The 14,539-nt window shown below is 40.6% G+C and overlaps 1 protein-coding gene across 4 annotated transcripts in view; it reads left to right on the top strand.

Annotated features, from left to right (window-relative positions):
- CDON (cell adhesion associated, oncogene regulated) overlaps positions 1–14,539 on the top strand; it is an 86,273-nt gene that overhangs the window by 44,646 nt on the left and 27,088 nt on the right. For 2 of the 4 annotated variants that reach the window (XM_026671438.2, XM_026671437.2), the window contains exon 1: positions 1,929–2,193. The exons of 1 other annotated variant lie outside the window; for it this stretch is intronic. The gene's annotated coding sequence lies outside the window, so the exon portion shown is untranslated. Of the gene's footprint in view, positions 1–1,928; positions 2,194–2,862; positions 2,983–14,539 lie in introns of those variants that run through there. One more of the 4 variants, XM_087970009.1, reaches the window with a different exon arrangement.

The raw sequence follows: 14,539 nt of genomic DNA, 5'->3' as shown, positions 1-14,539 counted from the left end.
TAGGATTTTTAAAAACTATTTCTCATGAATATGATGTCATTGCACCTTCCATACAGGTGCAAAAAAGAGAACCAGTTATGTAAAATGCATTTTTTAAAAAATTCCTCTCCTGAGGGCAGATTCCTAATTATTAAATGTGTGGTTTTATTAATTTATCACCTTGGGCTATTTTAATTTTAGCATTTGTTATACATTTCACCACTGTGGTTTCTAGAGGCATCAGAAGTAAAACGGAATCTTTGACACGGCATTGCATACTGCTGAGGGAAAATATATTTTAACTCAGTTTTATAAATGTCATACATTTTAGCAGGTCAATATTCCAGGATTGACTGGCAGATAGTGCTCACCTTATGACCAGATTTGCTTAATGACATTGTCACTTGTTTAACAACTGTGGCAAAAATAGTGGTGAAACCAGGCAGTCATAATGACTGCATTATTTAGCAACAGCAATTCCAGTCCCAATTGTGGCTGTAAGACAACTACATGTACTGGTATATTTTATTATTATTTAGTGGTGTGCAAATGCAGGTTTCCAGTCTTTTAAGTCAGTGATCCCCAACCTTTTTTATGCGCGCCCGGTACCGGCATCAGCTGGGCGCCGCGACCCGGTACCGGCATCAGCTGGGCGCCGCCATCTTTTTGATGAACGTGCTTCCGGTGAGCTTTCTATCTGGAAAAGCTCACCAGAAGCGCTAAGCGCCGCCATCTTTTTTGATGAAAGCGTGCTTCCGGTGAGCTTTCTACCCGGAAAAGCTCACCAGAGCGCGCGCGCCATCTTTTTGATGAAGCGTGCTTCCGGTGAGCTTTCTACCCGGAAAAGCTCACCGGAAGCACTTTTTCATCAAAAAGATGGCGGCGCCCAAAGCCAGCGGCCCGGTAGGACTTGTTCCGCGGACGGTACCGGTCCGCGGACCGTGGTTGGGGACCCCTGTTTTAAGTGGTGGAGTTAAATGTGTTTCACCAACACAGCTTCTATGTTGCTTATGTGTCAGCTCTTTCCTATTGTTAAGAAACCTCCTTAAACAACATTAGAAATAACTGCTGTTAGAAACATCCTTAAACAACCCAATAATATTAGAAATATTATGACCTGTCTGGGAAGATATTTAAAGCTAAACCCTTGAGACCAGTCTTCCACATTTCGGATATTTCAAATCTTAAAAACCAGGAATCATAGTCATTGTAAAGATCAACCAACCCACAGACTTTTCCCAAATTCCCCCCCAAAAAGACAGTCCTAAAAGGGATGGCTATATAAATTTAATTAAACAAATAAAAGTAATATTACATTGATCAAATTACTAGACCTTCTGGAGCCAAAACAATCCCACCCTCCTCCTTTTCTTGAAGGCAAAGTCTACCTTCAAACCAGGTGGAGGGCTTCTTCCTCGGGGTTTTCCTTACACTAATCCTAGGGATGTTCAGTTTTGAGGCTTGTGGACTTCATCTCCCACAATTCCCCAGCCAGCCATGCAAACTGGGGAATTCTGGGAGTTGAACTCTACAAATCTTAAAAGTTGCCAAGCTGGGGACCTCTGCTCCTTAGAAAAACAGGTATTTCATCTCACGGTACTTGTGTGGTACTCGCGGGGCGAAACCAGCCCGGTCGGAGACCGAACACCTACTCCGCTTTGCCCGACCCTCGCGCCCTTTCCCCTTCCCGCTTTCAGCCCCGTTGGTATATTCCCATCCAAACCAAAATAGAGGAGCGGAGGGGGGGAGGTGGAAGAAGGGGGAGGAGCGAGAGACCGGGAAGGGCAGCGCCGGTTGGCTGAGCGGGAGCCGAGGGCGGGGCCCGGGCGTGAGTCCGGCTTGAAGGAGGCCAAGAGGGAGGAGAAAGGGGAGAGGAGGAGGAGGAGGAGGCTGGGGCGGGCACGTGAGCGCGGCCGTGCACGCGAGCGATGGGCGGGGCTTCCTCCGATGCGGGCGACTCTAGCCGAGCCGGGCGCGCAGGCTCGGTGGCTCGCGCGTTGCCTCAGCCCGTCGTTCCGTCAGCTCGTGAGGGAGCTTCGCCCGGAGCGGCGGCCGGCAGGACGGGGAGCGGGACCGGGCTGCTGGGTCGGGCCGGTCGGTGTTGGATGGAGGCTCCCGTCCGCCTCGCCGGTTCTCACTGGAATGTCCTGGGGAGCGTCTGTCGAGCGGGAGCGGAGCCTCTCTGGGCGCAGCCAGCGCCGCGGCGGCTGAGAGGTGTGAGGGGGGACCCTGCTGGGTTGGCAGGCGGCGGCGGCGGCGGCGGCGGGGGGCACCGTGGAAAGCAGGGGATGCGGGGAGCGCGCCAAGGTCGTGTGAACGCGCGCACGGGAATTCTTGGAACCCGCGTGTCGGGATGGCAAAGCAGGGCGAAGGGATGCTCTGGTGGGTTGCCCGACCTTGTTTTCATCCCTCGGGTCTTGCAATTGGGTGTGGGTGGGGAGGAGGAGGAGGAGAGAGGTTACCTGCCATTCCCGGGTGTGCGTGTGCGCGCTCGTGCAAACTCCGACCTTAAAGGACTTACAAGATCGGGAGGCGGGCGGGCGGGCGATGAAATCCTCCCAGGGGCTCGCAGGCTGGCTGAGGCTGGTCCTCTTTCATCGCCGTTTGCAGCAAGGCTGGTGTGACATAAATTTGGGGAGGGGGTGGTTGGGGGGCGGCAACAGGAAGATGAAAGAGCGCTTGGAGCACCTTGGAGATAGATTTATGGTCGCTTTTCTCCCCACCCACCCACCCAGCCAGCGTTGAATTCCCCAACTTTTGGGGTATCCGAAACCTTCTCTTGGCCTTTTGAGAAATGGTTGGCAAGATGCAAAGGGCGCATCTCTCTTTCTTCTGGATCGCGATTGTGGAGCATGAAGGGAAGCGGGGTTGAGGGGGGTGGAGGTGTTGTAAAGGCCCACAGACGTTTTTTAAACATTGCGGCTTGCAGAGAGGGAGCTGGGTTTGAAACTGCTGCAACAAAATCAAACCTAAAATTCTTCTGACGTCTTAAAAGACCAGCAGGTATATTGTAGTTTTTCTGGGTTATAATGACCGTCATTTATGGCTTTGTCCCAAGAGACCAGTCGGTTTGCACCCACGATTGGGTCCTAATCATAGGCAAGGTCAAAAGGAAAGGAAATGCAAGGAGTGGTTATTATTCTTCATAGGGCCATTCAGATGTGCACATATGTACCCATGAAGGACTAAATGGGGAGTGTCTTTTTCTTTCTTTCTATAAATCCTAGAGGACATTGAAAGGAAGGAGTTAAAAATGGTGTTTTTCCTGATGCCAAAACATCTGCTCCCCTAAAGTTTAAAAGGGGAGGGGGGAGGGAGAGCAAAAATAAAAGTTACATGTTTTTGAGCACACGCGCTGTTCTCCTGCAGTGCAAAGTGCATATGCAAAATAACACCGGAGTTTGTCAGGAGTTGCTGTTACTTCCTCCTTCCTATACATAATCAGGCAGTATGTATGGAAGGGAGTTGACCCTGCTTTACTGTTTCTTAACCCATGTGTAGCTTTTGTTTCCTTGACAGAATCAGAGATAAGTTAATTACTCTGTATATATATCCCCTTGTATTTATTTCCCACCATAAGTTGACTTGTGCAAGCCATTGCTTTTTATGTTCTGTGTCCTTGTGAATAGTCTGTTATGGTACTTTTGATGTCAAAATGGTTTTTTTTCCCCTTCTTTAGTTTATTATCATTTTTAATTCTTCATACATCATATGGAAAAGTTATTTCTTAAATCTAGAGATTACTTTAGCATTAACATTACTCCAGAGGCATGTGAGAAATAGAATAACCTTGTGTTCGCTGGAATTTGTTTCTGTTTACTATGGAGGATGATACTTCATTTCCATAACAAAATCTTAAGAAGAAGCAGATAATTGGATCCTGTGCAGTCGTTTTGATATTGACTCGATCAGAAAGTTGCTTTTGATAAAACCAAAGGCAGTGCCTGGCACTTCAATGAGAAACATGATTGAGAGGCTCAGTTGTCAACTTCAAACTCCTTAACTTTTGGCAAAGTTCTTTTTTGAATGTGAAACTGTAAGCTGCATCTTGTTTTTCTTAAAAGGGTATTTATAGCAGCAATATGTTGGGAGGTTTTTATTTGGGCGAAGATGAAACACCACATTTTGTCTGGAAACTAACCATTTTTATGTGCTGCTCAACTAGAGAACATTCTTAGTAGGAGCAGATTGCATTACTGCTATCTGTTATACACATGTCAAAATTGCATAGTGTCCAAAAAGTTGTGTGCAAAGAAAAACAAATCTAAAAAGGAAATTTTGTTTCTTTGTATCCAATAAATCATCAATATAATTCATTTTGATTTGTGGGTTTACATAAGCACATTCCTTCGGTTAAGTACTTTCAGCGTATTAATGAATCAAAAAATACAGAAGATTGAGAGAATGATGGGGGGAGGGTCAGTTCTCATAAATAGAATTGAAATCTCTGGTTACATCCTTACTCTGTCTTGACACTTGTGTTACTTGCAACAAGTATATTAGCTATGAGTTTAATTTTATTTTTGGCTGATAGTTAATATAATTCAAATGCATAAAGTAAAAAAATCCTCTTCTCCAGAATAGTGAAGAATTGGATCTTGTTCTAGTTTGTATTTTTTCATCACACTGGCCATGGCTGCAGGTGATTTGACTTTGAAATAATGAAATTGATTTTGTTTAGACAGCATGTTTGACAAGTTTAATAATACAGTAGTGACTGAGTCTTGTATACAGTGGAATAAAACAGCTGTGCTACTATTGTAAAAGTCAAGGGTAACTCAATATTGAATTCCTAGTGGGAGGCTTATAATTCTACATTTCTTCCGTGGGATATAAAATTTATACAGAACTAATTTTTTCATCTAGTATAAAGCATGAACTTATTTGTTAATTTTATTATGCAAATGCTAGTTGCTATACTTTATTTTATTGTGTATAAATGAAAACTGTATTTTGGAAACTGAAAATACTTTAGGACTAATTCTCTGCATTTTAAGCCAGTTTTTTAAAATATCAAAATATGCCTGATTGGGAAATAGTCCATTTAATTGTAGCTTAGGAATTCAAAAGTTCAAGGTATAAATATGCAGTATTTCATATGAGCCCTATTATTAGGGGATTTTATTTTAAAAGAGAAACTGTAAAGGGGGAAAAGGGATCACTGCTGGTTTCTGTTAACACACAAAGAGCTAACCATGACTAACTACCTTGCTGTTAAAATGAAACCAGGCAGTATGGTATAATAGGAAACATTCAATGCAGAATGTATAGCATTTTGTATGATTCATGTTCAGTTATCCTTCAGTTTTTCAAGCTTAAAGCATACAGTATCACTATAATTCACAATCTGATAATAGGACCGAGGTGATATTAATGTGGCTCTTTTAAAATCAAACTAATTATATTTGCCTGAAAGAGCCACATTAGTGTGATTCTAGCTCCCTGGTGTTTTTTTGGAGCCCTGGAGACAACCTAGTGAATAGGGTTGAAAATTCATTCTGTATTTGATTAAATGGAACAGACTCACTGCTTCTTACCCCAGCGGGAGCTATGAGATCTCTTGATCCCCGAAGCGGCTCATAGACCCTGGGAATTCCATTAGCAAGCACCTGAAGAATTTCTGCCCTGCAGTGCCTTTTTTTTTTTTTTTTTTTTGTAAGGGAGCAGGGGGAGTTGGTGTGGGAAATAGAACAAGAAGTATATCACTCTTGATGATAAGTGGGGGAGGCTGAACTGAAGTAGAAGAATCCATGTGTTGGCAGATCTAAAAATCAAGGCATGACTTAACAGCCCAACCTGACAAAATAGTCAGACACTAACGTTTAAAGTCAATCTGTACTGTACTTGGGCCACTAAAATTAGTTCATCCATACTTATTGAAATTATCTGATTTGATTCCTTGTTTCTTATTCTGAAGAGGCAAACTCTTGGGGAAGGTATGTGAAAGCAGATAATTGTACTTGTGAAGTGGGTTAGTTATTCTTTTTTCTAATGAAATGTAATACAGTAGGCAGTGGCATATGCTTTTTGTAGTCTTTGCATATAAATAGGAAAGTGATTAACATGTTTAAGCTTTCCAACTCTTAAAATGATAACATTCTAATAATTATAATACAAATTTGTAATTTCCTTGCAGAGCATTATTTTTATTATGTGTATTACAAATTTGTATTATGCTGAATTCTTAGTAAGCAATTAACTTTTCTTTCAGGGTAATGTACTGTTTTCCAATATTTAATCAGTTCCAAATATTGTTTATTTTATTTCTAGAATGCTGATAATGCATATGTAGTAGATTACTGAACCCTATATGTAAAAATTAGTTCTCTCAGGAAAAACATTCTTATTTCTATTGAGATGAGTAGTGTTTATTATCAGGTAGCAATTCTATACTAAGAAGTGTTTCAGAACAAAGTAGTGATTTGTACTGAAAGCTTGTTTTATGTGTAAGTAGTTGGTTTTGGTAAGACACTTTAGATAAGTTTTCTGTTTTCTGTTTATTTATGTTTCATTTTTATTAATGATATAGAGCCAGGTGGTTGTTGACTGGATAATTTATCCAATCATAATTGCAGAAATAATCAGTCCTTTATTTTGTGAATATTTTTATGATAATTGTTTGTAATATGTATACCCACTCTCTTTTGGCACAGTCACTCACAATCTCTGCTTCTTTATTCGCCCCAATATTTTGACATTTCTTTTGACTCAAAGATTTAGGAAGCTTGCTTTTGAGCTTATATAAACAGAACCTGCAGTTGACACACTGAAGCTCATATAAAACAACATTAGAGAGAATTTATTGTTTGAATGGCTTTTCAATGTTTAGCATTGGTAGATAGGGTATATATGTGAAGTTGTCAACTGGGATTACAAATTTATCTAATGTTTCAGTTTATCATTTTAAATGTTAACACTGATCTTATAATTGAATATAATATGATAAAATGTATTTGTAATATAAGCTTTAAAAAGTAGTTAATTATCAGCATAATAGATAGGATATGTTTAACTATATTGAACAGCACTAGATCTAATTTTCTATTTTTATGTTTAAACCACTAAACAGCTTCTGTAGTTTTGAAACATATCATTTCAGAAATAATTGTTATAGGCAGTTTACAAGATTACTATAAAGCTTTTCTGAATTTTTGCAACAGTTGAATGAAATTATATTTCAGATCAAATATTTAGTCTGAAAACCTTGAAGATCATTTTCTGCGTACCTGAAAATGTTCATCTATTTAATTTTGGTAGACCAGTTTATTTTGTTCTCCTACAAGTTTGTAAATGTTTACACTTTATTCAGTTCTACAAAACGTTGACTATTTGTGCTCCCTCTGCTGGTCAGTTCCAGCATTGTTGTAAATACCCTGCATTCCCATGTTTTTGTAGCATACTATTAGGTCTGTTACCTAAGGCTTAAAAATAATTCACTAATGTTTGTCCATATGAGCAAGCACTGCATATGTCAAAGTTATGTTAATCAGCAAGAATTCTTATTAGGTCTTTTTCTGTTGCTCCCAATGCAAGTTTGGACTTCAAACTTTGCCCTGTTTCTAGCATTAAATAAGCAAATCTAATATTTTAAATTTGGTGATTTTTTTTTGGAGATAATTTATTCCATACTTCTATTGCTCTCTTCCTCCAACTAATTCTCCTTTAAGTTCACAAGAAAAACAACAGTGCATTGAAGGCGTTGGTCATTTTAATGGGGACAAAAAACATACAAATCGTGAAAAAGTTTTCTGCTCATTTGATTCCACTATTTGAGAAGTTTCAGAAGAAAATTGTCATTTATTCTTGCAAGTGTACACTGCTTGGTGTGCATTTGTCCATTTAACTGAGCATTTTATTCTATTGCAATGGATTACTTACTTCCTGCTATAAGTGATTGCAAAATAGCCCAGTATCCCAAGAATTTGCTTTTTAAGGAGATATTCCAATCGAGGTTTATGAGGACTGAATTAAATATCTGAACAACACTTAACAAGCATTTTTTAAGTATTTGATTTTATGTCATGAAATGGCTCTGGTATTACATTTTGATTTTGATAAAACATTTTCAACAGCAAAATAACAAGACACTCACTTCTCTTTATTCAAATATGTAGATCACTGTTATGGATATTATTTGAAAATAGTGTACTTCTATGCCTTATTGTCACTTATCTAGCACTGTATGCTATATATACAGACAGGTCAATGTCTGGAATACTCTACCCGACTTTGTAGTCTCTTCCCCAAACCCCAAAAACTTTAACCTTAGACTGTCTACTATTGACCTCACCCCTTTCCTAAGAGGTCTCTAGGGGGCGTGCATAAGCGCACCAACGTGCCTACCGTCCCTGTCCTATTGTTTCTCTTATTCTTCTTTTATTTTTCTTAATATGTACCCATTTCATGTATTCACAACTATGTATACACTTATACTTATTATCTTGTAAACAATTGGCAAATCAAATCAAATAAAAAAAATACTGATAATCAATAGGAACTATCATTTATATTGATATTTGCTTCTGTATTATTTAGTCACTTTCCTTTTTTTCTTACACTACTCATTTGCTTCATGAGTAGGAATTTAAGATGGTAGAAGACTGGCATGAAAGAAAAGACAAACAACATGTGGATGTGGTGTAAGCTAACCAGTTGTGAATGAGAATAAGTGTGACAAACATGTGGAGAAAGTACCACCAAAGCACTGGAGTGCTGGCCTCTAGGGTCTCAGAATGCAACTAATTTAACACGCTGTACTTTTTAGAAAAAGAAAAATATTTGTAAGCTTCAGTGAGGCATTGTGCATCATGGAGGCACAAAGGGCTGGTTGGCTAATGGAAGTGCTGGAGGGAAGCCATTAGTGTGATGGAAAACAAAGTTGAAATTAAACTTTCTCGAAGTGAGAATTTGGGTTACTTCATGAGGGAGCTTGTGAGGGATACATCACTCATAATGGAAGCCCCTTTTTGAAAATGAACAGCCCCAACAGTTGGAATCCGATTTTCTCTAGCATTGCTCCTTCTGACCAAAAACCTGAATTGTGAGAGCATGCCCAAAATAATTGAACGAATTAATAAATTCATGGAATTTATAAATTAATATGTGAATTAATAAATTGAATTGTTTGGTGCATTAACAAAGGCATCAAGTAGCCCTAAAATACTGTTGTTTTTAAAGCCATAAATATGCTGGGTCACACTGTTTTTAAATAAAAATATTTTGAGTGGTCATGCTTTGTGGCTTGAAAAGCAATGGCTAGCATATTGGACAAATTAATTTTAGGGAAATATTGAGGAATAATGCTTTATCCTTCCATCATTTAATATACACTGCTCAAAAAAATAAAGGGAACACAAAAATAAGACATCCTAGATCTGAATGAATGAAATATTCTTATTAAATAATTTGTTCATTACATAGTTGAGTGTGCTGACAACAAAATCACACCAAAATTATCAATGGAAATCAAATTTAGCAACCCATGGAGGTCCGGATTTGGAGTTACACTCAAAATTAAAGTGGAAAAAAACACTACAGGCTGATCCAACTTGGATGTAATCTCCTTAAAACACATCAAAATTAGGCTCAGTAGTGTATGTGGCCTCCATGTGCCTGTATGACCTCCCTACAACACCTGGGCATGCTCCTGATGAGGTGGTGGATGGTCTCCTGAGGGATCTCCTCCCACGCCTGGTCTAAAGCACCCCCAACTCCTGGACAGTCTGTGGTGCAACGTGGCGTTGGTGGATGGAGTGAGACATGATGTCCCAGATGTGCTCAATTGGATTCAGGTCTGGGGAATGGGCGGGTCAGTCCATAGCATCAATGCCTTCGTCTTGCAGGAACTGCTGACACACTCCAGCCACATGAGGTCCAGCATTGTCGTGCATTAGGAGGAACCCAGGGCCAATTGCACCAGCATATGGTCTCACAAGGGGTCTGAGGATCTCATTTCGGTACCTAATGGCAGTCAGGCTACCTCTGGCGAGCACATGGAAGGCTGTGCGGCCCCCGTAAAGAAATGCCACCCCACACCATTACTGACCCACTGCCAAACCGGTCAGGCTGGAGGATGTTGCAGGCAGCAGAATATTCTCCACGGTGTCTCCAGACCCTGTCACGTCTGTCACATGTGCTCAGTGTGAACCTGCTTTCATCTGTGAAGAGCACAGGGCGCCAGTGGCAAATTTGCCAATCTTGGTGTTCTCTGGCAAATGCCAAACATCCTGCACGGTATTGGGCTATAAGCACAACCCCCACCTGTGGACGTCAGGCCCTCATACCACCCTAATGGAGTCTGTTTCTGACCGTTTGAGTAGCCACATGCACATTTGTGGCCCGCTGGAGGTCATTTTGCAGGGCTCTGGCAGTGCTCCTCCTGTCCCTCCTTGCGCAAAGGGGGAGGTAGCGGTCCTGATACTGGGTTGTTGCCCTCCTACAGCCTCCACCATGTCTCCTGATATACTGGCCTGTCTCCTGGTAGCGCCTCCATGCTCTGGACACTACGCTGACAGACACAGAAAACCTTCTTGCCATAGCTCGCATTGATGTGCCATCCTGGATGAGCTGCACTACCTGAGCCACTTGTGTGGGTTGTAGACTCCGTCTCATGTTACCACTAGAGTGAAAGCACTGCCAGCATTCAAAAGTGACCAAACCATCAGCCAGAAAGCATAGGAACTGGGAAGTGGTCTGTGGTCACCACCTGCAGAACCACTCCTTTATTGGGGATGTCTTGCTAACTGCCTATGCTTTCCACCTGTTATCTGTTCCATTTGCACAACAGCATGTGAAATTGATTGTCAATCAGTGTTGCTACCTAAGTGGACAGTTTGATTTCACAGAAGTGTGATTGACTTGGAGTTACATTGTGTTGTTTAAGTGTTCCCTTTATTTTTTTGAGCAGTGTATTTGCAGTCAAAGAGGACTTTACTATTTTTATCATTACAATATACAATCATAAATAGTACATTTTTTTTTCAAACAGACTTATTAATCTTTGATTTTATTGCAGTTGTGAGCAGGCCAGAGTCTTTGGCCATTGGGTAGCACGCAAGTTTAATAGATTGTTATTACTGTATTATTAAAGTCTGATTTCCCTATAAAGCTGTTTCACCTGTTAGGGTCTACTAGTTTTGATTGTTTCATATTCAGTCTATAAATAGTGCCAGCAGATTAAAATACAAGCTAAAAAAATAGATGTACTTATTGCATCTTGTCTTGTCCTAGCTATATTATTTAAAGGAAAACTAGATTTGGAAGCTTGCGTTCAATTCACTGACAAAAGTAACAAGATTTTTTTTATTTAGTTTTTGGGGGACAGGGTAGAGGGTGGCATCTTAATTTTAGAGTTAATATCTTTTTATGTATGTATAGTATGCCAAAAAATGTAATAGGAACTTGAGTGAATTATAAAAGAAATAGAAACTACAATTTAGCAATTATGTATGTGACATGCTTCAGTCAAATTTAAATAACCTCTATTACCTGGATATTATTCAGAGTTCAAATCCGAGTTATTTTATTCATTATGCCTGTACTTTCCCCTCTGGCCATAGAATAACTGGTTTCTAATGCCTGTTGATACAACTCAGTGATGGCGAACCTTTTTGTTGTGTCGAAAGCATGTGCGTGCTGGCAACCCACAATGCAATGTGCCCTGCCCCCTTACCTGCACTGCACATGCATGCGCCTCCCAGCGCTTGAGGCCTTTTTCGCCCTCCTGGAGGCTCAAGGGAAGCCTCTGCAGCCTTTGGAGGCCGAAAAACGGGCCCGTTTCCAACGGCCTCCCCCGGGCTCCAGAGGCCCTCCGGAGGCTGAAAACGGGCACTTCCGATATTTCTAGGAGGCCCATTTTTCAGCTTCCCGAGGCTGCAGAGGTTTCCCTTGAGCCTCTGGTAGGCCGAAAACTGCCTCAAAATCATCTGGGAGCCACGCACACATGCGCAATGCAGGTAAGTTTGGCTGGGGCTTGTGTGCCCGCACAAATGGCTTTGCATTGCCACCTGTGGCACGCGTGCCATAGGTTCGCCATCACAGATATAACTTATTAGCAGATAAGTGGGTAACTATAAATTCTGGTTGCAGATGTGTATTTATATGTTCCTTTCTAAAACATATAGTTTTCTTTTCCTAAAATGGAAAGCCTGCAACACAAATAGCTGTGCTTTCGTATTGTAAATGTTCTGAAGCAGGAAAAGTGCTTCGTATGGAGTGGGGGTGCTCACTACCTAAAGAAACAGTTTTTTTTCCTGCGTTTGCACAGTAGTCACACAGCTGCAGGCATATATATGCCTTTGAGTGAGATGGTGTTGTTTTTTTTGACATTCAGAAAATCTGAAGCACCTGATCTAAACCAGCCTGCAGAATAAATATCTGCAAAATGAATTGTCTAGCAGTGATACCTTTCAAATGCAGATCGGCAACCTAAATTATGGACATGTCTAAAATAGAAAAACCCCTTTTATGAGTTGGTATTGGCTTCTATCGAGGTTATTTATGTTTCCTATTTCAGAATGGCAGGAAGCCTCTGTGGAGACTGTCAAGTAGGGGTCAGCAGACTTTTGAACCCATGAACACATTTGGCCTATAGGGAAATGAGGTAGGCAGTCTTGGAGTCTTGAGGGCTCCTAAGGACCAGCCCCTTTGTAAGTAGCTACCAGGGAGGAGGAACGTTATTTCTACATCCCAACTGCCAGCCCTCTTCTGAAGGCCGCACCCTGCTACCCTACATATATCCTTGTCCCTTTGTGGGTAGGGGCAGAAGGGGCGTACTTCCCAAACAAAGCAGGGGTCTGCAGTCACTTGTTGTTTGTACAGGTAGCCCTCGACTTACGACCACAACTGAGCCCAAGATTTTGGTTGCTAAGTGACATGAATTTTGCCCCATTTTATGACTTTTGTGCCACAGTAGTTAAGTGACTCATGTAGTTGTTAAGTTAGTAATACGGTCATTAAGTGAATCTGGCTTCCCCACTGACCTTGTTTGTCAGAAGGTCGCAAAAGGTGATCACATGACCCCCGGGACTCTGCACCTGTCATAAGTATGAATCAGATGCCAACCATGCAAATTTTGTTCACATGACCATAGGGATGCTGTCACAGTTTTAAGGGTCAAAAACGGTCCCAAGTATTTTTTCAACTTTGTAACTTTGAACAGTCACCAAATGAACTGTTGTAAGTCGAGAACTGCCTATATTTTCTAAAATAAATGAGGCTTAATTGAGGCCTTGAAGCATTCTTTGATCAAAAATAACTTTAGAGCTTCTCATATTTGAAGAAAGGTTATTTTTTGTTTTAATGTCCAAAGTAAGAGGGGGAAGCACCAAGGGAGATGGTAGCAAGCTTTAGATCTGGGAGCTGGTAAAAGGAATGTGGGGTTGCAGGCTCCCCACCTCTGTGTTTCCTGCTTTAATCATTGTATGGTTTATAAATGTTGAATTTAACAGTTTCTGTAAGAAGATGGCACTTTTATGTATTTTTCCTAAAAAACATGATAGTTGATCAACAAGATAACACCTTTGCTTTAGATCTGTTGTCTTATGAAAATGTCATGATTAGCTGTCTAAAGATCTTTCGTAGAACACATCTGTGATTTAAAATGACAAAAAACAGTTTAGTTCAAACCATCTGCAATTTCATGAGCCAGTTTAAATTGTAACACTTTTTTCTTGATAAGCAACTACAGTATCCCCCATTAAAGGACTCAGTTCTGTTTATCACAAACATAGTAATACTAAAAGAGATTGATAAGAAACATTGAGACTCTTGATTTAGTTTTAATAAGGCTTGGTTACCGTCACAGTGAACTGAGGATGATAGTTAATTGTAACAGCCAAAATGCTAGAAATCATTTTTATGATTTTTAAAAAAAGATACTTTTATACCACTAGCATGGTATTATATTGTAGATCAAATAACCTATGCAACTAACTCTTAGCCACAGTGAATAATAGTAGAAGTCAAGCAGCATGGACCAAAAGAAAGCCCTGTTACAAATATACAAGAATTATTTATTCTGTGGTTTACAGTGATGTGCAGATATGTTTTCTATTTTTTCTGTTTGGAAGAAGTGCTGTTGACTTACCTTTTGCTGCCGTAGAATTTCTAAAGAATACAGTTGAAGGACTGAAACTTTGAAACCAACACTGTCTCTGTTCCTTCTTTCCCTTGCGACCTCAAACTTGTATTTTAATCCACCAAAATACAGGAGACATCCTTACTATTTTGAATAGAATTGGTAGGGTTTTTTAATGATAGCTAGCATTAGTTTGTGATCAAATTACTTTGAACTCAGTCCTTCTGTGAGTGTAATTCGGAACACACTGATGCTTATTGCAGCTGGCAGCTTCTTGCTGTCGCCTCTTTCTGTGTGTGAAACCCACCCACCCACCCCCCTTGCTGACCTTTCCTGGGGCTGGTCATGGTCCCTTTTCATTGTGATGGGCTAGAAGTGGCTCATGTGGAGTTGATTATTTCCTTGCTTGTCTGGTCTGTTTGGTGCCATAACTTCAAGTCATTTCCATTTTCTTCCTCTGTTTTTGGCTGACCACAGTGAAAG

Source organism: Notechis scutatus, chromosome 7, assembly GCF_049901735.1.
Source record: "Notechis scutatus isolate UNSWTSFEM ecotype Mainland chromosome 7, rNotScu1.2, whole genome shotgun sequence".
Taxonomy (NCBI): Eukaryota; Metazoa; Chordata; class Lepidosauria; order Squamata; family Elapidae; genus Notechis; species Notechis scutatus.
This window is presented reverse-complemented; position numbering and strand designations above follow the sequence as displayed.